The 25,186-nt window shown below is 37.4% G+C and overlaps 1 long non-coding RNA gene across 2 annotated transcripts; it reads right to left on the bottom strand.

The window, feature by feature from the left end:
• Positions 1-645: 645 nt before the first annotated feature.
• On the bottom strand, positions 646-6,064 carry LOC122233293. 2 transcript variants are annotated; one of them, XR_006210854.1, is made up of 5 exons: positions 5,760-6,064; positions 4,393-4,505; positions 2,471-2,584; positions 2,125-2,192; positions 646-742 (listed from the first exon to the last, which is right to left on the bottom strand). It is a non-coding gene; the product is annotated as an uncharacterized LOC122233293 (long non-coding RNA). The 2 variants fall into 2 exon arrangements; XR_006210855.1 differs by lacking the exon at positions 5,760-6,064 and adding an exon at positions 4,898-5,075.
• Positions 6,065-25,186: the final 19,122 nt, after the last annotated feature.

Raw genomic sequence — 25,186 nt, 5'->3', positions numbered from 1 at the left:
TTTTTTGAGGAGCCTCCACACTGTTTTCCAGACTGGCTGCACCAGTTTACCTTCCCACCAATGGTGCAAAAATGTGGTTAAGTTTATCATCGTAACTATTTTAAAGTGTATAATTCAGTTGTGTCATGTATTTTCACATTATTGTGCAGTAGATCTCTAGAACTTTTTCATCTTGCAAAACTGGAATTCTGTACTCACTATACACTAATCTTCCCTCACCACCAGCACCCGTTGGCAACCAACTATTTTCTGTTTCTATGATTTTGAGTTCTTCGTATGAATGAAAATCATGTAATATTTGTCCTTTTGTGACTGGCTTATTTCAGTCAGCATAATGTCCTTGAAGCTCATTAATGTTGTAGCATGTGACGGGATTTCCTTCTCTTTTAATTCTCTTTTATTCCCTTATATGTATATACCACATTCCCTTTATATTTTCAGCTGTTGATGAGCATTTGGGTTGTTTCCTCCTATTGGCTATTGTGAATAATGCTGCGTTAAACATGAGTGTACAGATATTGCTTTGAGATTTGCTTTAAATTCTTTTAGATATATACCCAGAAGTGGGATTGCTGGATCATATCATAGTTCTATTTTAATTTTTTTGAGGAATCTTCATAACGTTTTCCTTAATGGTGGCACCATTTTACATTCTCGCCAGTAGTGTACAAGGGTTCCAACTTCTTTCCATCCTTGCTGACACTCGGGCACAGGAGCTATTGGACTGAGGGACTTCTCTTACCTAGATGACCCAGGTATTGCAAAAACAACATTTTTAATACTCCCATCCCAATGACCCCTCACTCCCCACAAAAAACAAACAAGCAAACACTTATAGAGCATGTTTCTCTTGATCTGTTGTGATCTAGAATAAATTGTTTAATTAGCACTTGCCAGTTTTCAATTCCTGTGTTGGTGCTGGTATCAGAAGATGGGAAAGGTCTGAACTCTTCCCTTAGCACCTTCTCAGTCTAATTAGGGAAATGGAGTGTAAAGACAGTATAATTTGTGAGGCATGGGGGTGAGTGAGTGACCTTTGCTGCAGTCTGGGAATGGGTTACAAAGGACTTCCTGGAAGAATTGATACTAGAGCTGAAGTTGGAAGGTTATTAGGGGCAGCCAAATGAGTATGTGAGAGAAAAGGCTTCCAGGCAAGGAGAGTGACATATATTTAAACTGGGAGTTGTAAAATGTCATATTGTATTCGGGAAAGGTAAGTAGATTGGTGTGATCTGATCATTAAATGCAAAAGAGGGAGTTGCTGGTGATAAAATTGGAATTATCACACAAGGTAGTCTATGCTAATTTAGGAGCTTCATAGCCCACATTTTAGGTACTGTGGAAGGATTTTTTTTACTGGGAGAAAAGCAATATGAGTATGGCTCAATTTTTTTAAAAATTCACTGTGCTGATATTGGGGAGAAGGTATTAGAAGCAAGAATGAAATTAAAACTCTGACAATGGAGGGGCACCTGGTGGTTTAGTTGGTTTAGTATCTGACTTCAGCTCAGGTCATGATCTCCCTGTTCATGAGTTTGAGCAGAACATCGGGCTTGCTGCTGTCAACCAGTCAACACCGGGCCCACTTCTGATCCCTTGTTCCCCTTTCTCTGCCACTCCCCTGCTTGCACTCTCCCCCCAAAAAATAAATACATATAAAAAAAATCTCTGGCAGTGGAAATGAGTGAGAGGAGTTTGAGTCATGAGATATAACATCATCTGATGTTCACCTTACAGTATAACTCGATTCAGGGAATTAGAACATCATAGTTGAACATAATTTGAGAAAATTGAGAAATTAAGTGAGATCTCAGTGAGATCATAATGTGGCCTTGCAGGTGCTTACTTGTCTTATTTTGACACATTTTTGAAGTTCCTAGGAGCAACATGAAAGATGTATTGATAATGAGCACTGGGGGGACTGGATAGCCTTTGCAGTGATCTCAGGAAGATCCATGTGCATGGGTAAGTTATGAGGGAAGTGACGTGATGAATATTTGGGGCTAAGGGAATTTCTTTGATACTTTACTGATCTCCCCTAAAGAAGACAACCATTTATTGCTGCCTGAAAAACCTTTATGCCTCTACAAAGAAGAGTTAAGATCAAGGGAAAGACAGACTCACCTTCTAAGCAGAGCTGTTACTTGAGTTGAAGACTCCATGGAGCCACATTTTCTAGAGAGGAAAGAGCACTGAACCAAGATTGGGGTTATTGCATAGGAGAATGAGGTTAAGACCTCAGCCTAAGAATTTGGGAAGTCACAATTCAGTCCATAACAGAAAGTATGGTCACTTGGCACCTGACAATTTTACACTTCTTCAGAAACATACTCAGGGCCTATTAAGGCTAGTACTTGGATGTGGGAAAAATGTGGGGGTCCTCTGAAGTAACCTGCCCATCAAAATCTACACTAATCTGCTCTCCAAGTTGCAGTGAATTTTCTTTCTTGGTGGCAGGGAACACACCCACCTGATAAGCTTTCTGGCAGCTTTCTTGAGGTGGGAGGCCAGCAAAACAGATGCTTGAGCCAGGTGTAGGGGTTATTATTGACAGCTAGGTGCACACTGGTTTGTACTGCATTTCCTAAACAGAGAGTAAAGAAGGCATTGTCTCATCCCCAGTGTACAAGGGAACTTAAGGCCCAGGGTTTCAATGAGTGTCATTTTTGCTTCCCAGTATAATTTTTGGTTTGTTAGGATTGCCTAAGGCTGGCATAGAAGCTAGAGTAAAGAAAGAAGTCACATTTAAGAAAAAATTCTCAAGAACAAAGTCAAAGAAGTGTGACCAAGAAGTCTTCAAAACAAAAGGTAGCTTTCAGCCTAAACCAGGAACATAGGGGCAAAGCCAAGGGGTTAGAAAGTCCAGAGAGATGAAAGAAAGCAATAATGGATCCAAATGGACAGTGGGAGGGCTAGTAGTGAACAGAGTACCCAAAAATGGGTATGATTTTGATTATTTTTTGTAGCATAGCAAGGGCAGAATAAATTACTTTAAACAGAAATTTTAAGTCAGACTCCCTTATATCACACGATTGACTCTTTCGTGGGTAAGGTGTCTTATACTGCTTTCTTTTTACCTGTTTACCCATCTATAACATTTGATTCTTTTTTTATATACTGCTTTTAATTACCATTACAGTGCCTTGAATATAGTAGTGGGTAAACAGAGATTCGTTAAATGAGTAAATAGTTAATCACATTGGTCATACACCTGCAAGCTGGGACAAGATAACAAACAGTGAAAGTATACACTGGCCTAACCTACATAGAAAAAGGAAGCATCTCTATGTGCAAACTCTATATTCCTGCATTTTTCTAAGTATAGTTTTAACTATTCCTTCGGAAGCCGAAATTTAAATTTAAGCTCTATACTGTTATAATCCTCTATTTTCCCTAGATGGCGACAGAGACTAGCTTGTCTGTCTTTGAGGTCCCCTTACAGAAAAGCTTTCTCAGAAAGAACAGAAATTCAATACCTTTTGTACCTATTGATATTGATATTTACATGTAGTGAAAACAAGTTGTTTTACTTATATTTTTACTCAAAATATTTCAAAGCAAAAATAAACAGTTGAAGAGAGTTGATAATATCATTTATCAAAGATTAAGTACTAAATAATAGTTCTGTGCTCAGCACGAAACTAGAGGCTATGGGGAATAGAAATAAGGAGAACGCCCTTGAACTCATTAATATCTCTTACATTAATCTATGTAATGTATCAGTCAACAGCTCCTGCCTCACCATTGCTTAGGGTCAACAATAGGAAAGCTCTATGAGGAGCACCTGTGTGTTAACTGCTATTCCTGCCTCTGCTTTGTGTAATTAATCACAAGAGAGCAAGATAAGGTAGTGTCGTTTCAGTGGTAAGTGATTTTTAAAGCTTCAGCCAAGCAGAAGTCAAGGTTCTGCTGTCTCATAGTATGGTTTCAATGTGGGTAGGAGTGTGGTAGTAGCCTGTCTTAATGTTCATTTTATTTTTGAGAGAAAGAGAGTAAGCAGAAGAGGGGGGGTGCAGAAAGAGAAAGAGAGAGAGGGAGACACAGAATCCGAAGCAGGATCCAGGCTCTGAGCTGTCAGCACACAGCCCTACTCAAGGACTGAACTTACCAACCCTGAGTTCATGACCTGAGCAAAGTCATGAACCCTTAACTTACTGAGGCACCCATGAGCCCCATAGCCTGTCCTGACAAGACAGACACTATTGTTTCCAGTCAATGACTTCAAAGAAGGTGTATTAGTTTGCTAGGGCTGTTGTAACAAAGTATCACAAACAGGGCGACTTAAATAACAGAAATGAATTATCTCACAGTTCTGGAGGCTACAAATCTAAGATTTTGGTGTTGGAATGGTGATTCCTTCTGAGGGCTATGAGAGAGAATCTGTCCTCTTACCTAGCTTTTAATGGCTTGCTGGCAATCTTTGGCATTCTTTGGTTTGTAGGAGCATCACCCCAATCTCTGCCTTGTATTTCGCATGATGTATCCAAAATTTCCCTTTTTTTGCTCTAAGGGAAATTACAAAAGATGTAGAGGACAAGATGCTTTAAGGATTATTGGGGTATTATGAATTAATTTATGAGTATAATTATAAAAAATAAATGCACACATTGGATATAATGAGACATATAAATGCTGACTGAAGGGGATAAGGCAGGGGACTTGAAAGATGTTTAATCTCTTAATTAATAAATCCTTGCCTAAAAAAATGATTTTGAAAAATTAAAATGATCAGTGAATTGTAATTAATGTAATGGTTTTTCTAAGTACATATGGAAATAATTTTTGATAAGAGTCATGTAGCACATTAAGTTAGGGTGAAGATTTTTAGAAACTCTTCCCAATTAAGATGTGGGTCTATGTTGCCTCCCTTTGAGTTCTGAGCAGGTTATGTACTTACTCTGACTGATAAAATATTAAAGATGCGATGTTGGGCCATTTTTGGAGCCCAGGCCTTATAAAAGCATGTCAGCTTCCATTTCCCTGCTCTTGGAACACTTGTATTGGAGCCCTAAGCCACCATGGACGAAGTCGGACTGTTTGCCCAAGCCACCATGTGGAAAGAACGAGGCATTTGAATAAAGCCATTCTGGCCACTACAATTCCATTCTTCTATGGCTGAATCCTACCAGATTTTCCCTTTTTATAAGGATACCAGTCATATTGGGTTAGGGGTCCACCCTATGCCAGTATGACCTCATATTAACTAATTACATCTGCAAAGACCCTATTTCCAAATAAGGTCACGTTCTGGGGTACAGGGGGTTAGGACTTCAACAGATTAATATTTAGGGGACACAATTCAGTTAATAACATGAGAGTTTAAAACTATTTCCCAAGAGGACATTTTAAGTATTTTTTTGGTCGATTTCCTTTGAAGGAGGGTGCTGTTAAATTTCATGAGACGGCCAACATTTCTCTGCATAGAAATGTAGAGAAAATGTATCAAAGAATATAAAAATCATGCTATGAAGCAATGGTAAATGATATCTTTCTTTTTCCCTTTCCTTCTGTCCTCTCTTCCCTCTTCATTATTATTTTTTCACACAATGATGTTGAATTTTCATATGGTACATGGCTGGCAAATACTGAATCAGTAGAAAATAGGAGGGGCATGAAAGTAGGAAAGGGTAGAAGTTTATAACTTATCAAAGTATTAGCACTCAAATTTCATGTTTCAAACAAAAAATGACCACATACACCTCATTAAATTATGAATAGCTAAGGTTCCTATAGCAGATATTCTAAAACATTTTGCTTACCTCATAGACAAGGCAAGGTGCTCCTTGTAATGTCATTCAGTATGCCATGTACTATCCAAGATGAAGCCTGTTAGGGAATAATGTGACCTATAGCAGCCAAACTGGCCATGAGGAAGAATGCTCAAAAACAGGATATTAGTGAGTGACTTTGCTTTAGTAAGCCCATGAGTCAACCATGGTTATATTGTAACTGGACTTTTGGTGTTGAAATAGATTTGACTTCACAAGATGCGTTATTTACATTATGTATAGTTGGAAAAAATATTTTTTTTTTAAGTTTAGGTATTTATTTTGAGAGAGAGAGAGCATGGGAGGGGCAGAGAGAGAGAGAGAGAGAGAGAGAGAGAGATAATCCCAAGCAAGCTCTGTGACATCAGCACAGAGTTCCACATGGGACTTGATCTCACAAACCGTGAGATCATGACCTGAGCCAAAATCAAGAGTCTGACACTTAACTGACTGAACCACCCAAGCACCTGAAAAATGTTTCGTTTGTTCATACATACAACAAACTTTTGAAGAATACTTTCCACGTGAAATCTCAGTTTTTAGCACAAAGAACTTTGAGCTGGTTAAGGCATGATCTCTGTCTTCAGGAGAATCACCCCAAATAGTTGAGCTCATTCAACAAACTGAATACACAAATGTGCATTATAGCAGGATGAAAAACAACCTGAGTATCTTCTAAGACCAATGCCAAAATCCAGGACTTGTGTCAGAAACTAAGCATGTGGTAGATGGGGATATCGTGCTAGCTTGGGGAAAATTCTTGTACTTTGTGATTGTCTCTTTTTCTAATCCTCTTCAACCACGCTGGCCAGGTTTATGAGTCAGGCAAGTGAGGGTGGCCAGAACACCTGGAGAAAACCTCATATCTGCTGAGTATGATTGTCATCATGATTAGTGTCCTCTTCCCAAATAAAGGACAACTCTTAAATGTCCTCTATTAACCTTAATGTGCTCATTAATTCTTCAACTCATCAGCATTCCCAGATATTATTTAAATACTTATCTCTTCTTTCACTGGCTTGAGTTTATTTTTAAAGCTCTCAAATTTGCTTCACCCAACAGCTTTTTAATATCTGAAACAATGTATCCCTGATTGTAATTATATAATTTGTTCATGAAATAGAGTCATATTTCTGCAGAAAAATTCTTCTGAATTTGTATTCCAGATCAACTATGCTTCTGCAGAGAATACCATATTTTTTAGGCTCTCTGTCAATGTAGCAAGGGTGGCACCCACTGTTGTAAGAAAATACAACTGAAGAGCTGGATGAAGAACTTCTAGGCAAATTATATTCCTAAAAATAGTAACAGGAGGCCTTGTAATGGGACCCAGCCAAAAATGGAGGTCCAGATGCTAGTCGAAGATACAGTCTAAGCTTTCAAGGAGTCATGCAGAGTCAAAATGGCAACTCATTTGTTTTCACTCACATTATTCCCAGCATTGAGTACAACATGAATACACATTCACTGACTGTATAACCAAACCAATTAAAAACAGTTAACACAGTAGTTTTGGAATTGGAAGCCTTATTAAATACTGTTCAAAAGATCAACAATTTATTTGACAAATGATTGTTAGGCAAGTCACAGACGACTACAAGTCCAGATATTTTTAATATTGATTTTATTATTTTCAATTTGGAAATTGACACACATAATTGAAGCATGGTCTGCAAAATCAAATCAAATCAAAGTTGCAGATTTGCAAGTCAACAAGCCTGGAAGATTGTATATCATGGAATAAGTTTAAATGCTGTGTAGCCCTCACTTCTTCATTCACCATGATGGCTAACATTGTGCTGGTAACTAACACATAGTATTTACTCTCTTAGCCACTGTTTAGTAACTATGTTTTAATTTGACATTGAAGGGTAAGTCCAAAAAGTAATCTCAAATCAAAAGCCATGAAAATTATTTTATAATCAAAACTTTACACATGATGACAGGGTTAAAGCTGTCAGCATTACTTGAATTCCTACTAGGTACCAAATGTCCAGACTTACGATGCCACTTTCTTTTCTGAACTTTGTTTGGTATTCAAAAATGATAATTTATCTTGACATATTGATACAAAATTAAATTCTCTATTTAATTCTCTATTAATAGAGACAAAATTTTTTATTAAGCTTTTATTAGAAACAAAATTCTTCCCACTGTGAAAAAGATCATAATTTCTAGCCTTTAAAATTCTTTATTTTAAAGAATTAATTAATAAAAATTAATGCCAGGAATGTTTCAATTAGGAAATATGTGCAGTGGCTAACTTGTTTAAGAGCTTGGTAAAAAGTCATTTCAAAGAGACTCAATTCATGGAAGACATTAATTACAGCAAGAGGGCTTTTGATATTGACATCATGTTTGTGGTAAGGTCATAGATTCGCATTATAATTTAAGTGTTTTGACATGCGCTGACATGTTTAACTTGCTGAAACACATTTAAATATTTCTGTAAATCATCTACCAAAGGTGAAGAGGAAGAGGAGACTACCCATAACACCACATATCCTTGAGAAATGACTGCAGTATTCACTATGAAGTCATATTAGAGTCAAAGTTGCTAGTCCTTTTGCAGTGCAAAATGAAAATGTTTTATGTGTCTTAGTGGGACCATTGGTGTTGCCATTTCTGTAGGAGCCATGGCAAGGTGACTTCAATGCCATAGGTAGATAAAATCCTCCGTGAGGGTATCTCATAGGACTCAACATACAATATCCAAGAGCTTAATCATATCCAGACATAGCCATAGAGTTTACAAACAAGGGCAAAGATAAATGACTATTTTCTGGACAATGTCCAAGCCTTACTAAAGTGACAAAGATATAACAAAAGAAAGTTGTCACTGAATCATCTGCAGTATGCACATCCCTATGAACAAAAAAGGAGTCTTATCTGCTTGAGTCTAGAAAAGGAGAAATTTTGTTTAAAATAGAAACAGAGGGCACCCTGGTAACTCAGTCGCTTAAGCATCTGAATCTTGGTTTCTGCTCAGCTCATGATCTCATGGTTCATGGGACCAAGGTTTGCATCAGGCTCTGCACTGACAGCACAGAGCCTGCTTGGGATTTTCTCTCTCCTTCACTTTCTGCCCTCCTCCCCTCCCCAAATAAATACCAAATAAATAAATAAACTTTAAAATAGAAGCACTTTAACCTAGAAGGCACAGAGTCTGACCACTAGAAAAGTGAAGAAGATTGGGGGGGGGCAAGGAGAGACCATTAACTTTTTTATCTCTTTGTTGAAATATTCCTCAAAAGCATCTGATTCTTTGTTACTGAGCAAACTTCTGATGACACATCCATTTCTGAACTACTAAAGTATCTTGTTTCTAATACTGGGCAAAGAGTGCTCTGAGTTTGTTAGAAATATTCAGTCTTCCATAGTAAATTAACAAATCTGCTGGTGTCTGCTTTACCATCTATCTCTTGAGAATTTGGTTGTTATGAACAGGTCCCTAAGAGACCAGTTAACTCTTGGCACACTTACAAATTCAAATTTCTGGGACTGAAAACGATGAAACTTTGGAGGTGATGCATATAGTTATTTCTTGGATTATAGTGATGGTTCCATGGGTATATATATGTGTGTCAAATCTCATCAAGTTGTATACTTTAAATATGTGCAGTTTCTTATATATCAATTATATCTCAATAAAGCTGTTTAAAAAAATTTTTATAAAAATTTTTTTTTAACGTTTATTCATTTTTGAGAGACAGAGAGAGACAGAGCATGAGTGGGAAAGGGGCAGAGAGAGAGGGAGACACAGAATCTGAAGCAGGCTTCAGGCTCTGAGCTGTCAGCACAGAGCCCGACCTGGGGCTCGAACTCACAACCGTGAGATCATGACCTGAGCTGAAGTCAGATGCGTAACCAACTGGACCACCCAGGCACCCCTCAATAAAGCTGTTTTTTTATGTTTATTTATTTTGAGAGAGTGAGAATGCATGCATGCACAGGTGCACAAGTGGGAGGGGCAGAGAGAGGGGGAGAGAAAGAATCCTAAGCAGGCTCTGCACTAATAGTGAACATGATCTTGTGAACATGAGAGATCATGACCTGAGCCAAAACCAAGACTTGGATGCTTAACTGACTGAGCCACCCAGGCACCCCAAAAAAACTGTTTTTGTTTTTAATTTTTAAGAAAATGTTTATTTATTATTGAGAGAGAGAGACAGAGCATGAGCATGGGAGGGGCAGAGAGAGTGGGAGACACAGAATCCAAAGCAAGCTCCAGGCTCTGGGCTGTCAGCACAAAGCCCGATGTGGGGCTCAAACTCACAAATCCCGAGATCATGACCTAAGCCGAAGTTGGACGCTTAACCGACTGAGCCACCCAGGTGCCCCTAAAACTGTTTTTTTAAAGGGGGGCAGGAAACTCTAGGGCCAGTCTCTGGGTTCTATAAGCTCACCAGGCTCTGAGGCCCTGCTAGGGCCCAGTGCTTGTCCTCGTCTCTGACCAGTGCTTCTTTCAGAGTCCCCATGTTCTAATCATGAACATCCATTGATTAGTATGTGACTTTAATCCAAATTTTCTCAGAAACAGAACAGACTTTTTATCTTTAAATATTTTTTTTAATGTATTTTTATTTTTGACAGAGACAGAGCACGAGCAGGGCAGAGGCAGAGAGAGAGACACACACACACAGAATCCAAAGCAGGCTCCAGGCTCTGAGCTGTCAGCACTGAGCCCAATGTGGGGCTCGAACTCAAGAACCGTGAGCTCTGACCTGAGCCAAAGTGGGACGCCTAACCAATTGAGCAACCCAGGCGCCCCAGACTTTTTATCTTTAAAGAAGACCTACCAATTTAAAAATGTGTGGATGGGGTAAGTTCTCCTTATAATTTTTTCTAGTTTATGAGAAACGTTTTGATAATACACATCCTAGCATGCCAGTTAAGTCTTCTGTTAAGATTCTCTGTGTAAAGCTGGGCTCATTCGGCTAACATCCTTTGTGCCTCTAAGCTCTTCCAGGCTCTGTAATGGGAAGGACCTGTTCCTGATGCAACTGTTATAACAACAGCAGTAACAAATTTGTGAGTGATTATTATGAGTTAGCCAATAAGCTGGGCAATTTCCCGTATGTTTAATTATCTAATTAGCTGTTTGCCCTGTGAAACAATTTCCATTTGACTGGTGAAATATTGGAAGTTCAGGATAATAAAGTAACTTACTCAAAGTCACACAGTGATATATTTATGGCTTGAATCTAGACTTACCTGACTCCAAGATTCATGCTGTTTATGGTATTGTCGACTGTCTTTCTCTGATTTATTAAATGAGTTTTAATAGAGTCTGTCCTTTACTAGTACAATAACTTTCTGGTGAAGGAAACTACATTGCAAATGACCTAGATGTTACTGTGGAATAGATTTCACCAATTAAGACAATGGAATACAAAATTTAATATCAAGTAATTGAATTGATTTAGAATTTCTTAATAGATCTCCATTGAACTAAAAGATTTTAAATTATTAATTAGCTCAACTGTGGTTGGGCTGGGTTGATCATCTGTGGCTTAGTATGCCTAGTGCCTTATACACTGGCAGCCTTTTCACAAATACATTGAAAGTTGAGTCCATTTACTTGGTGTCTTGAAGGGCTACTAAATTTATTATTAAGTGGAATATTTCTTAACCATAAAAAAGAGTGGAGTCTTGACATTTGCAACAACATGGAGCTAGAGGGTATAATGCTAAGCAAAATAAGTCAGTCAGAGAAAGACAAATGCCATATGATCTCATTCATATGTGGACTTTAAGAAACAAAAAAAAAATGAGCAAAGAGACAAAAAGAGAGAGAGAGAGGCAAACCAAGAAACAAACTTTTAACTGCAGAGAACAAACTGATAGTTAACAGAGTGGAGAGATGAGTGAAAGGATGGGGATTAAGGGTACACTTGTTGTGATGAGCACCAAATGTTGTATGTAAGCGTTGCATCAGTAAATTCTACACCTGAAACTAACATTATACTGTATATTAAAAAACTGGAATTTAAATAAAAACTAAAAAAAAATACTATATAGGCTGAATTTTTTCAATAGCTCAAGATCTAATTAGGCTTTTTAGGCAGTGGACTCAAGTTCTACAAAGGCATTAACTTGTGAAAAAGTTCTGTAAGACCATAGAATGGTAAGAAATGCAGTGTGTTAGGTTTTTTTATTTGTTTTTGTGACTAGTAACACATTGGCTAGAGGATAAGATTGGTAGCTTGTAAGTCAGAGCTAGATCGTGGTGTTTGACACGCCGAAGTGCTTGACTCTCTGTTGCTTATCGGTTTTCTCTCAGTGAGTGACTTCCAATCTAAAGGAATTAGACAGAAATTAATTAGGACAGAATTAGGTCCTCTATCATCAAGTAGGTTCTAATTTTAAAGTCTTATGATCTCAGCTTCCTATTCAGTATACATAATGTAAAGAGAATGGATCTTTTCAGGGGCCCCTGGGTGGCTCAGCCGATTAAGTGCCCATGTTTGGCCCAAGTCATGATCTCGCAGTCCATGGGTTTGAGCCCCGCATCAGGCTCTGTGCTGACAGGTTGGAGCCTGGAGCCTTCTTCAGATTCTGTGTCTCCCTCTCTCTCTACCCCTTCTGTGCTCACACTCTATCTCTCTTTCTCAAAAATAAAAAAATAATAAACATTAAAATTTTTTTAAAAATAGATCTTTTCATTTGCACTGAGCATTCTTTAGATAAAGAATGTCCATGTGTTGTTATGAGGCCATATCAGAAGAATCTGGAGAGCTTGCTGAAAGGCAAATTCTTGGGCCCTGGGATTCTTATATTATTGGTTTGAGTTAATTCCAGGAATCTAAATTTTTAACAAATATTCTGCATGATTCTGATTAGTTTGTAATCACGTTACTTTGTGATCACATTGTACTATAATCTGCAAGATATACATAAATGTGGGTAGCCTTTCCTATAGGATACAATTTTTATTTATTTATTTATTTTATTTTTTTTTATTTTTTCCAATATATGAAATTTATTGTCAAATTGGTTTCCATACAACACCCAGTGCTCATCCCAAAAGGTGCGCTCCTCAATACCCATCCCCCACCCTCCCCTCCCTCCCACCCCCCCATCAACCCTCAGTTTGTTCTCAGTTTTTAACAGTCTCTTATGCTTTGGCTCTCTCCCACTCTAACCTCTTTTTTTTTTTTCCTTCCCCTCCCCCATGGGTTTCTGTTAAGTTTCTCAGGATCCACATAAGAGTGAAACCATATGGTATCTGTCTTTCTCTGTATGGCTTATTTCACTTAGCATCACACTCTCCAGTTCCATCCACGTTGCTATAAAAGGCCATATTTCATTCTTTCTCATTGCCATGTAGTATTCCATTGTGTATATAAACCACAATTTCTTTATCCATTCATCAGTTTATGGACATTTAGGCTCTTTCCATAATTTGGCTATTGTTGAGAGTGCTGCTATAAACATTGGGGTACAAGTGCCCCTATGCATCAGTACTCCTGTATCCCTTGGGTAAATTCCTAGCAGTGCTATTGCTGGGTCATAGGGTAGGTCTATTTTTAATTTTCTGAGGAACCTCCACACTGCTTTCCAGAGCGGCTGCACCAATCTGCATTCCCACCAACAGTGCAAGAGGGTTCCCGTTTCTCCACATCCTCTCCAGCATCTATAGTCTCCTGATTTCTTCATTTTGGCCACTCTGACTGGCGTGAGGTGATATCTGAGTGTGGTTTTGATTTGTATTTCCCTGATAAGGAGCGACGTTGAACATAGGATACAATTTTTAAAAATATAGCTACATTGACAACTCAAACATTTTATTTACTTTAAAAGAAAGAAACTATAAGACAATATATGGGTAACATTTATATAGAATTACAAGTCCAGTTTCTAGATCTAGAAGACTATATACAACATGGGTTAGGATTAATGCAATTTATGTATTATTCTTATATACATTATAGCAGAGGCTATAATATGAAAGTCCACTCAACTGCAAGTGTTTGTTTTGGCCTATGCTCTAATTTCTATGCTCTAATTTCTAGTTTCATTTTTACTTTTTCCTCAATTCCTCTCATGCTCAAACATTGCCAAATATTGGGAAGCAGCTGGGCAGGGACCTTCACACCTCTGTGGCTTTGGATGTGCTCTCTCTTAGTCTAAAACGTCCTTCGCAACTTTACATTCTTGGTAATCTTTTAAGACTTATTGCAAGTATACCAGTTTTGCAATCTTCCCTGACTCCTCCAAGCCTAGGTTAGGAATTCCTCCTCTGCTCTCCAGCAACTTACAAAACTCTCTTGTACCTCATATCACATTGTACTATAATCAGCCACTTACTTGAACATCTCCACCACTAGACCATGAATTTATTTAATACTTACATTCAGGGAAATTATTACATAGGCTTGATATACAAAGGATTGTCTAAAACCTGGTTAACCAGAAGATCTAACAATCCCATAGGCCCAATTCCTTAATTATTTTAGAAGAATGCATAACCATTTTGACTTTACCCAGAAATGTTCAGGTAGAATTCTTCAAGGAGGTACAGTGAACCCTTTTTTTAAAAGTTTCTTATTTCATAATTGTGATTATACATCTGAAATGAAATTGAGTATATCATAGGAGACCTAAAAACCTCTTTTATTAAAGTTCTTCCTATAAGATATACTACAACTGCATCTTAGTTGAATGCAATTTGTGGTAATCTCTTAGAAGAAAATCCTCTTTCCTCTTTTATATTTAACTGTAGACTTATATAATATTGTTGTCATATTTAATTTGGAATTCTGTTTATTCCTGTTTTGGTAAAATAGTCTTGTTTCCTTTATAATAATGCCAGTTTCAGCTATTCTCTATCACTTTCAACATTTCATTTCCTCCAAATATCATCTAAAGTTATTTTTTCCTGTACTTGAATATACTTATTAGTTTCTCCTTCTCTTTTTCTGGCCAAATGCCATGTGGGTTTTAATTAATTCCTTCTATAATATTTGCATGCTATGATTTTCTTTAATTTATTCTGTCTACACTCTTGCCTTATTTAATTCAAGGGAACATTTGGGGAATGGATATAGTTTGCATAAAGGATGCTTTGCAAATAAATTATGCTGCTTCCAACTGCCAGAATGGGTAAGCAAAACCTTGCAAAGCCATTTCTATAAAGTCCATTCGCAAACAATGAGAACACTTCTGATTAATGTAGGTTAAAGCTCCACTGAAAGTCATTAGTGCACTTGAATTATACTTGCCCACTTCCTACTTCAAGTTTTAAAAAGTAATGCTGAGTTTAAATGTTTGAAATTACTTTTTCAGCACCAGTTCTAAAAAGAATGTGTAAATCTGGCCCGGTTTGGCTGATAGTTCTCTATCCAGATGGAATTGTGGATGTGAATTTTTAGAACATTACAAGCTTGGAAGTCCAGTGATTGTACCATGATGTTTCACAAATCAAATTCCTGTCTTTTGTTCATTGTTGCCAATATGATACTATTTAATTTCATGTAAATAACTTCCATTTTATTAAAGTTAATTGGGTGAATTAATATAAAGCATATTTTTGGAAGCTTTTAGGAGACAGAGAGAGACAACTTGAAGAGAAGGAGCAGGGCTAAAGGTAGAGATACTAGTATAAAGTGACAGATTGGGGAAAGGGTTAATTAGAAGTCTCCAAAACTAAGAGTGGGAGGGGATACAGAGAGGTTGGAATGATTTTATTTTTTATTTTTATTACTCTCCATTTTTTAATAGAAAATTTTACAATTCAATATTTTATAAACATTCGTTTGTTTAATTGTTTATTATCTCTCTCCTCCAGTGAATGTAAGCTCTAAGAGTTAAAGGATTGTGTGAGTTTTATTTTCAAGTATATACTCAGCATCGATCACAGGGCTGATATATTGTACACTCTCCTTTTTTTTTTTCTAAACTCTTTTTCCATTTCATTTTATTATTTTTTTTCACCATGATAAGTGTACTCTTTAATCCCCATCCCCTGTTGCCCCTATCCCTCTACCAACCTTCCTTCTGGTAACCATCAGTTTGTTCTCTATAGTTAAGAGTCTATTTCTTGATTTGTCTCTTTCTCTCTCTCTCTTTTTCTTTTGCTCGTTTGTTTTGTTTCTTAAATTCCACATGTGAGTGAGATCATATGGTATTTGTCTTTGACTGACTTATTTCACTAAGCATTATATACTCTCTAGCTTATCCATGTGGTTGCAAATGGCAAGATTTCATTCTTTTTATGGCTGAGTAATATTCCATTGTTTATATATACTACTTCTTTATCCATTCATCTGTCTATGGACACTTGGACTGCTTCTGTAGTGTAGCTATTGTAAATAAAGCTGCGATAAACATAGGGTGTATGTATCCCTTTGAATTCGTATTTTTTTGTTTTTTGTTTTTTTTTTTTGGTGAATACCCAGTAGTCTTATTTTTAATTTTTTGAGGAACCTCCATACTGTTTTCCACAATGGGTCCACCAAGTTGCATTCCCACCAACAGTGCATGGGAGTTCCTTTTTCTCCACATCCTCACCAACACTTAGTTGTCTCTTGTGTTGCTGATTGTAGCCATTTTGACTTGTGTGATATGGATATCTCATGGTGGTTTTGATTTGCATTCTCCTGATGATGAATGATGTTGAACATCTTTTCATGTGTCTTTTGGCCATCTGCATGTCTTCTTTGGAGAAATGTCTATTCATATCTTCTGCCCATGTTTTTATTAGATTCTTTATGGTTTTTTGGGTATTGAGTTGTATAAGTTCTTTGTATATTTTTTTTATACTAACCCTTTATTGAATATGTCATTTGCAAATACCTTCTCCAATTCGGGAAATTGCCTTTTAGTTTTATTGATGGTTTCCTCTGCTGTGCAGAAGTTTTTTTTATTTTGATGTGTCCCAAACATTTCTCTTTGCTTTTATTTCCCTTGTCTTAGGAGACCTAACTAGAAAAATGGTGCTACCGGGTATATTATACACTCTGATAAATATTTGTTCAATAAAATAAAAAAGGCTAAGAAGTTATTTCATTTTCAGTTTCTGGAAGTGTATAAGCCATAAAGATTAGAGCAGCCCAGGGAGGCAAGGAATCGTGAAGGCAATTTTAAGTACAAGGAAGAATGAAACAACAGCAAGATGAGAGATTGAGCAAGAGAAAATTCTGTTGATTTCTTACAGTCAATGTGATAATCTTTAAAATTGCTTAAAATATGTAATTATTTACTTGTAATGGATTAATGTAGACAAATAAGGAATCAATATTAGTATGTATATATAGGAGTTTTATGTGGCAGGGGAGAATAGAGGAGGTAGAGGAAATAAGATTGGAGTATATTTTTTTTAATTTTTAAAAAATGTTTATTTTTGAGAGAGAGAGAGAGAGCAAGAGCAGGGCAGGGGCAGAGAGAGAGGGAGACACAGAATCCAAAGCAGGCTCCAGTCTCTGAGCTGTCAGCACAGATCCTGACGCTGGTCTTGAACTCACAGACCTCAAGATCATGACCTGAGCCAAAGTCAGATGTTTAACAGACTGAGCCACTCAGATGCCCCAAGATTAGAGTATTTTAATGATTTTACACCAGGCATAGTTATTATGGCCATGTTTCTGAACAAATGGAGCATTCTTTTTTTAAATTTTTTATTTCATATTTTTTTTGAGAGAGAGAATGCATGTGAGTGGGGGAGGGGAAGAGTGAGAGGGAGAGAGAGAATCTTAAGCAGGCTCCATACCTAGTGCAGAGCCTGATCTCACAATTATGAGACCATGAGCCGAAATCAAGAATTGGACACTTAACTGATTGAGCCACCGAGGTGTCGCTTTTTATTTATTTACTAATTTTTATTTTTGAGAGAAGGATAGGGCATTCTTTTTTGCTCATAATCAATTTAGGAATTCTTTCTTCTACTGAAAGAAGTTTAAAACAACTTTTCTTAAAAACCTTACCATTTAAAGTAGCAAGACAATTATGGTACTGAGTAGTTTTGTTTCGAGATGCTCCTTGTCAGGCAAAGGATCAGGATGAATTCCACATCAATTTATGGTAGGAGATAAGGAATAGGTTTTATTAGAGAAAAGAAAATCTCACAAGGCAAGATCAGTGACACATATATACATGGTCTGCCAGTCTATCACCACTGCACAGCATGGCTTCCATTTAGGAGATTGTGGGTCTTTTTTCTTAAATGGCAAACATGAGAAAGTGGTCTTATCACGGGAGGAATAAACTGGCCATTTGAATTTTGGGTTCTAGCTATTTATAGTTGTCTGGGATGTTCATGGTCCAGCATCTGAGACCTTGTGACCTGTGCAATATTGTGACTCTCTGGGGAAGGGAGCCTGACACCTGGGATGCTCAGCCTGCATGAGCTCCTTTTGGGACCCCATTATCAGCTTCTCAGCCTGCTTGTTGTCTGGGAAACCCAGGCCTAAGAAGCACATCATTGGTAGTACTTGCTTTGTACCCTTTGAAAATTAACTTCTCAAGGTCTCAGCTTCCATATCTTAAAATAGGAATTATATGTATCTCATGGAATTCCTTGGAAATTTGGAACTTATTCCAAATGAACTAGATTTCTTTGTTTCTCAAAAAAGAACTATATAATCATTTAGTAGTGATTATTAAAAAACACAAAATTGTATTTTTGTGAATACTGGGCTTTAAGTGGAGATTTCCAGAGAACTAGATTTCCTTCTGAACTCAAGCATTATTTAACATTTGTTTTAACCTTTTCACGTGGACCTGAAAATTAGATAACAAAATGTCCAAATTATTAAGATTTTGAAACATTTTATCTTTATTGCAAAATAACACTGGCTTCAAAAAGAAAAGAGTAGCATGACCACTTAGGAAATATCAAAAGATAATTCCTAGGGTTTCTGGCATATGCTAATGACATATTTCTCTACTTCTCCATGAAATTGACATGAAGAATCTCAATGTCTCTTGTCTTATTGCTCAGGAACAACTCAAGCAAGACATTCCTTATAGTAGGAAAGCCTAAGGCCTTTCTAGAGCATTCTATGAGGAAGCATTAGTGTAGCATGCAGTGGAACACACAGAATACCTTCTGTGTACCAGGCACTATGATTTATCTTTTACACATATTTTTGTATTGCGTTTTCACAACAGTTCCTATTGCTCTCCTTCAGTGGTTAATCTAAATAAAATAATAAATTACTGAAGGTAGCTATCTGAGGAGAAAGGATACCCACTTTTCTTATTGAGGGAATGAATTATTCTCAAAACTTTCCATGGATGGAAGGTCTTAAGAAATCTCAGAACTTGGCAGCAGAAATATATATATGTGTATATATATATATATATATATATATATATATATATATATATATATTTTTTTTTTTTTTTTAATACCAAACTTTGCAGAAGGAAAATAGATGAAGCTTTAAATGGAAGAATAATTTAAACAAGAAAACCTCTAAGGACAATGGCCACACTCCCGTTCTAAGGAGAAGACAAATTCACTGTGTGCAGTAAGGGAACTGGGTAGGACTGTTCCAGATCCATAGAATACTGTTGATCTCATCATCATAGTGCACAGAGGCTAGGAGATTAGAAGGTGGAATTAGACAGATGAAGGTGAAATCCAGGCTTTCCTATTTTTCTAACTGTGACTTTAGGCAGGTCATTTCAATTCTCTGAGTAATTGTTTTCTACTTATAAAAATGAATATAAGAAAGGTCTACATAATACATTACAGATTAGTTTACACACAAAACACTAGCACAGTGCTAGTAGGTACATTAACATTGAGTAAGGAGTGTTATTGTTATTCAAATGTTTGTTGCTTGAGCAACTTCTAAAGGGCAGTCTTCCTGGTGTCTAGGATTGGATGGAACCCTTGTTGAGAAGGCAAATGGCTAGGGCATTGTGCCTGACATCAGGAGTTCATACCTTAAGGGAGGTGACACAGATCTTTTCCCATTTATAACATGGAGAATTACCAGAAAGCAGACACTCTTCTTAATCCTGTCCAGATCAAGTTACAGATTTCCTTTTCCTTTTCTTTTTTTTTTTTAAACGTTTATTCATTTTTGAGAGACAAAGAGAGACATAGTGTGGGCAGGGAAGGGACAGAGAGAGAGGGAGACACAGAATCTGAAACAGGCTCCAGGCTCTGAGCTGTCAGCAAAGAGCCTGATGTGGGCCTGGAACCCAAGAACCGTGAGATAATGACCTGAGCCAAAATCAGACACTTAACTGACTGAGACACCCAGGCGTCCCTAGGTTTCCTTTTTCGTATAAAGTGTCATGTGAATTTGAATCCAGAGTTCATGTTAATGCAAATAGGATAAGAACTATTGGCTTTAAGAAATCATCTGTACTATTTAAAATAGCTGGTACTGATACTTGGCATTTGTATGTTAACAAACACACAGTGCACAAATTCATAGCAAAACAGATTTCATCTGAATGTACTTTGACAATAAGAATAGTTAACTTTCCATTCCTTTTTTTCATCTGTTTTGTTTTTCCTTCTGTGGTAGAGAAAAGGCATCAATGCTTCTGAGTGAAACATGAGAACTATTTTTTTGCATAACAGATTTATAAGTGCCCTGAAGTACCATAATAAGAGAGATAGTAAAATTCCAAATTATTCCCTACTACAAAACTTAAAGTACAAAAACTATTGAAATTTTTAATCATCTTTTTGTTTAAATGTTTATTTCTTTATTTTTGAGAGAGAGAGAGCACAGGCAGGGAAGGGACAGAGAGAGAGAGACACAGAATGTGAAGCAGGCTCCAGGCTCTGAGCTGTCAGTACAGAGCCCAACATGGGGCTCAAACCCACAAACTGTGAAATCATGACCTGAACCCAAGTCGGATTCTCAACGGACTGAGCCACCCAGGCGCCCCTCTTTTAATCATCTTTTAAGTCTACAAAGATACTCAAAGCATAATACCATTGTTTTCACTTCTGAAAGAACTTACCCTTAGGGCATTATGTTGTTGTATCAGACTGAGAATTGCTTTATATTACTGTGTGTGAGTTTTATAACTTAAAGAAGATCTTGCTTGGGGGAAACATGCCATTTAAGATATGGTATGTTAGAGAGAAAGAGCTCCAAAATTCATAGGTTCTCTTCCATTTAGATGCTTTAAACCCTCAAGTTATTCTGAGAGCTTAATGAAGAATGCCATATATGCATACTATTGCCTCTGAAACTAAGCAGCAGAGTCCCAGAGGGTCAACTGAGAGATGTTTTGATCCATAGTTGATATCAATGCAGGGAAGGCTCAGTCTAAAATAAGAAATGAGCAGTCTTCAAAGACTTGGGATCTGTGGTTTAATTAAAATGAATGGAGGGAGGTATTCAGGGGGAAAATTTTTAGGAGCATCAAGGCAAGAATCGATTGATTTTAAAGACAAAGAAAGTAGACAAGATGATACTCCCAAAGGATAGAATAAATGTTCTTGTAAAAATGGAGCAGCATTATATATCCTTTTAAGACCTCTTAAACATTGTAAAACAAATAGAAATTATTCAAGGCAGATTCCATAGCTCTGGTCATTGGATTTCATGTGAATCAGGATCATATGTTAAAATACAGATGCCCAAACCATATGCTAACTTTAATGGTTGAGATTTTCTGAGGGAGCAGCTAGATGATTTTGATGCAGATCAAAGTCTAAGAATGGATACTCCCTAGTTTTTGTCACCTGATGTGCCAGGCCATACGGAAAAGGCTCTGGACTTTATTTTATTTTTTTTTTTTTTTAATTTTTTTTTAATGTTTTATTTATTTTTGAGACAGAGAGAGACAGAGCATGAATGGGGGAGGGTCAGAACGAGAGGGAGACACAGAATCTGAAGCAGGCTCCAGGCTCTGAGCTGTCAGCCCAGAGCCTGACGCGGGGCTCGAACTCACGGACCGCGAGATCGCGACCTGAGCCGAAGTCGGATGCTTAACCGACTGAAGGCTCTGGACTTTAAAAGAGTAAGGCACCACTTCGGTCTTCCCTTCTACTGTAGGAACTATGGAAAATGGAAGTTTTATTAGAACATACAGCAATGAGGTATTTTTGAAGATTTGATGTTTGTTATGTGTGTGTGGTGTGTTCATTTGATAAATGCTTTTTTTTATATGAAATTTATTGTCAAATTGGTTTCCATATAATACCCAGTGCTCATCCCAACAGGTGCCCTCCTCAATATGCATCACACACCCTCCCCTCCCTCCCACCCCCCCAGCAACCCTCAGATTGTTCTCAGTTTTCAAGAGTCTCTTATGGTTTGGCTCCCTCCCTCTCTTTTTTTTTTCTTCCCCTCCCCATGGTCTTCTGTTAAGTTTCTCACGATCCACATAAGAGTGAAAGCATATGGTATCTGTCTTTCTCTGTGTGACTTATTTCACTTAGCATAACAATCTCCAGTTCCAACCATGTTGCTACAAAAGGCGATATTTCATTCTTTCGGATTGCCACATAGTATTCCATTGTGTATATAAACCACAATTTCTTTATCCATTCATCAGTTGATGGACATTTAGGCTCTTTCCATAATTTGGCTATTGTTGAGAGTGCTGCTATAAACATTGGGGTACAAGTGCCCCTATGCATCAGTACTCCTGTATCCCTTGGGTAAATTCCTAGCAGTGCTATTGCTGGGTCATAGGGTAGATATATTTTTAATTTTTTGAGGAACCTCCACACTGGTTTCCACAGTGGCTACACCAGTTTGCATTCCACCAACAGTGCAAGAGGGTTCCCATTTCTCCACATCCTCTCCAGCATCTATAGTCTCCTGATTTGTTCATTTTGGCCACTCTGACTGGCGTGAGGTGGTATCTGAGTGTGGTTTTGATTTGTATTTCCCTGATGAGGAGCGACATTGAGCATCTTTTCATGTGCCTGTTTGCTGCCTGGATGTCTTCTTTAGAAAAGTGTCTATTCATGTTTTCTGCCCATTTCTTCACTGGATTATTTGTTTTTCAGGTGTGGAGTTTGGTGAGTTCTTTATAGATTTTGGATACTAGCCCTTTGTCTGATATGTCATTTGCAAATATCTTTTCCCATTCCGTTGGTTGCCTTTTAGTTTTGTTGGTTGTTTCCTTTGCTGTGCAGAAGCTTTTTATCTTCATAAGGTCCCAATAGTTCATTTTTGCTTTTAATTCCCTTGCCTTTGGGGATGTGTCAAGTAATAAATTACAGCGGCTGAGGTCAGAAAGGTCTTTTCCTGCTTTCTCCTCTAGGGTTTTGATGGTTTCCTGTCTCACATTCAGGTCCTTTATCCATTTTGAGTTTATTTTTGTGAATGGTGTAAGAAAGTGGTCTAGTTTCATTCTTCTGCATGTTGCTGTGCAGTTCTCCCAGCACCATTTGTTAAAGAGACTGTCTTTTTTCCATTGGATGTTCTTTCCTGCTTTGTCAAAGATGAGTTGGCCATACTTTTGTGGGTCCAATTCAGGAATCTCTATTCTATTTTGGTCTATGTGTCTGTTTTTGTGCCAATACCATGCTGTCTTGGTGATTACAGCTTTGTAGTAGAGGCTAAAGTCTGGGATTGTGATGCCTCCTGCTTTGGTTTTCTTCTTCAATATTACTTTGGCTATTCAGGGTCCTTTGTGGTTCCATACAAACTTTAGGATTGCTTGTTCTAGCTTCGAGAAGAATGTTGGTGTAATGTGGATTGGGATTGCATTGAATGTGTAGATAGCTTTGGGTAGTATTGACATTTTGACAATATTTATTCTTCCAACCCATGAGCACGGAATGTTTTTCCATTTCTTTATATCTTCTTCAATTTCCTTCATAAGCTTTCTATAGTTTTCAGCATACAGATCTTTTACATCTTTGGTTAGATTTATTCCTAGGTATTTTATGCTTCTTGGTGCAATTGTGAATAGGATCGGTTTCTTTATTTGTCTTTCTGTTGCTTCATTATTAGTGTATAATAATGCAACTGATTTCCGTACATTGATTTTGTATCCTGTGACTTTGCTGAATTCATGTCTCAGTTCTAGTAGACTTTTGGTGGAGCCTTTCGGGTTTTCCACGTATAATATCATCTGCAAAAAGTGAAAGCTCGACTTCATCTTTTCCAATTTTGATGCCTTTGATTTCCTTTTGTTGTCTGATTGCTGATGCTAGCACTTCCAACACTATGTTAAACAACAGCAGTGAGAGTGGACATCCCTGTCGTGCTCCTGATCTCAGGGGGAAAGCTCTCAGGGGGAGCAGGGGGATCTCAGAGGGAAAGTTTTTCCCCATTGAGGATGATATTAGCTGTGGGCTTTTCATAAATGGATTTTATGATGTTTAAGTATGTTCCTTCTATCCCGACTTTCTCGAGGGTTTTTATTAAGAAAGGATGCTGAATTTTGTCAAATGCTTTTTCTGCATCAATTGACAGGATCATATGGTTTTTTTCTTTTCTTTTATTAATGTGATATATCACATTGATTGATTTATGAATGTTGAACCAGCCTTGCAGCCCAGGAATGAATCCCACTTGATCATGATGAATAATTCTTTTTATATGCTGTTGAATTTGATTTGCTAGTATCTTATTGAGAATTTTTGCACCCATATTCATCACTGGCCTGTAGTTCTCTTTTTTTGCTGGGTCTATGTCTGGTTTAGGAATCAAAGTAATGCTGGCTTCATAGAATGAGTCTGGAAGTTTTCCTTCCCTTTCTATTTTTTGGAACAGCCTGAGAAGGATAGGTATTATCTCTGCTTCAAATACCTGGTAGAATTCCCCAGGGAAGCCGTCTGGTCCTGGACTCTTATTTGTTGGGAGATTTTTGATGACTGATTCAATTTCTTCGTTGGTTATGGGTCTGTTCAAGTTTTCTATTTCTTCCTGTTTAAGTTTTGAAAGTGCGTGGGTGCTTAGGAATTTGTCCATTTCTTCCAGGTTGTCCAGTTTGTTGGCATATAGTTTTTCACAGTATTCCCTGATAATTGCTTGTATTTTGAGGGATTGGTGTAATAATTGCATTTTCATTCATGATTTTATCTATTTGGGTCATCTCCCGTTTCTTTTTGAGAAGGCTGGCTAGGGGTTTTTCAATTGTGTTTATTTTTTCAAAAAACCAACTCTTGGTTTCGTTGATCTGCTCTACAGTTTTTTTTAGATTCTATATTGTTTATTTCTGCTCTGATCTTTATTATTTCTCTTCTTCTGCTGGGTTTGGGGTGTCTTTGCTATTCTTCTTCTGTTTCCTTTGGGTGTGCTATTAGATTTTGTATTTGGGATTTTTCTTGTTTCTTGAGATGGCCTCATTGCAATGTATTTTCCTCTCTGGACTGCCTTCACTGCATCCCAAAGCATTTGGATTGTTGTATTTTCATTTTCGTTTGTTTCCATATATTTTTAAATTTCTTCTCTAATTGCCTGGTTGACCCATTCATTCTTTAGTAGGGTGTTCTTTAACCTCCATGTTTTTGGAGGTTTTCCAGACTTTTTCCTGTG

Source organism: Panthera tigris, chromosome D4, assembly GCF_018350195.1.
Source record: "Panthera tigris isolate Pti1 chromosome D4, P.tigris_Pti1_mat1.1, whole genome shotgun sequence".
Classification (NCBI taxonomy): domain Eukaryota; kingdom Metazoa; phylum Chordata; class Mammalia; order Carnivora; family Felidae; genus Panthera; species Panthera tigris.
Note: the sequence above shows the minus strand (reverse complement) of the source record. Positions and strands in the feature narration are given on the sequence as shown.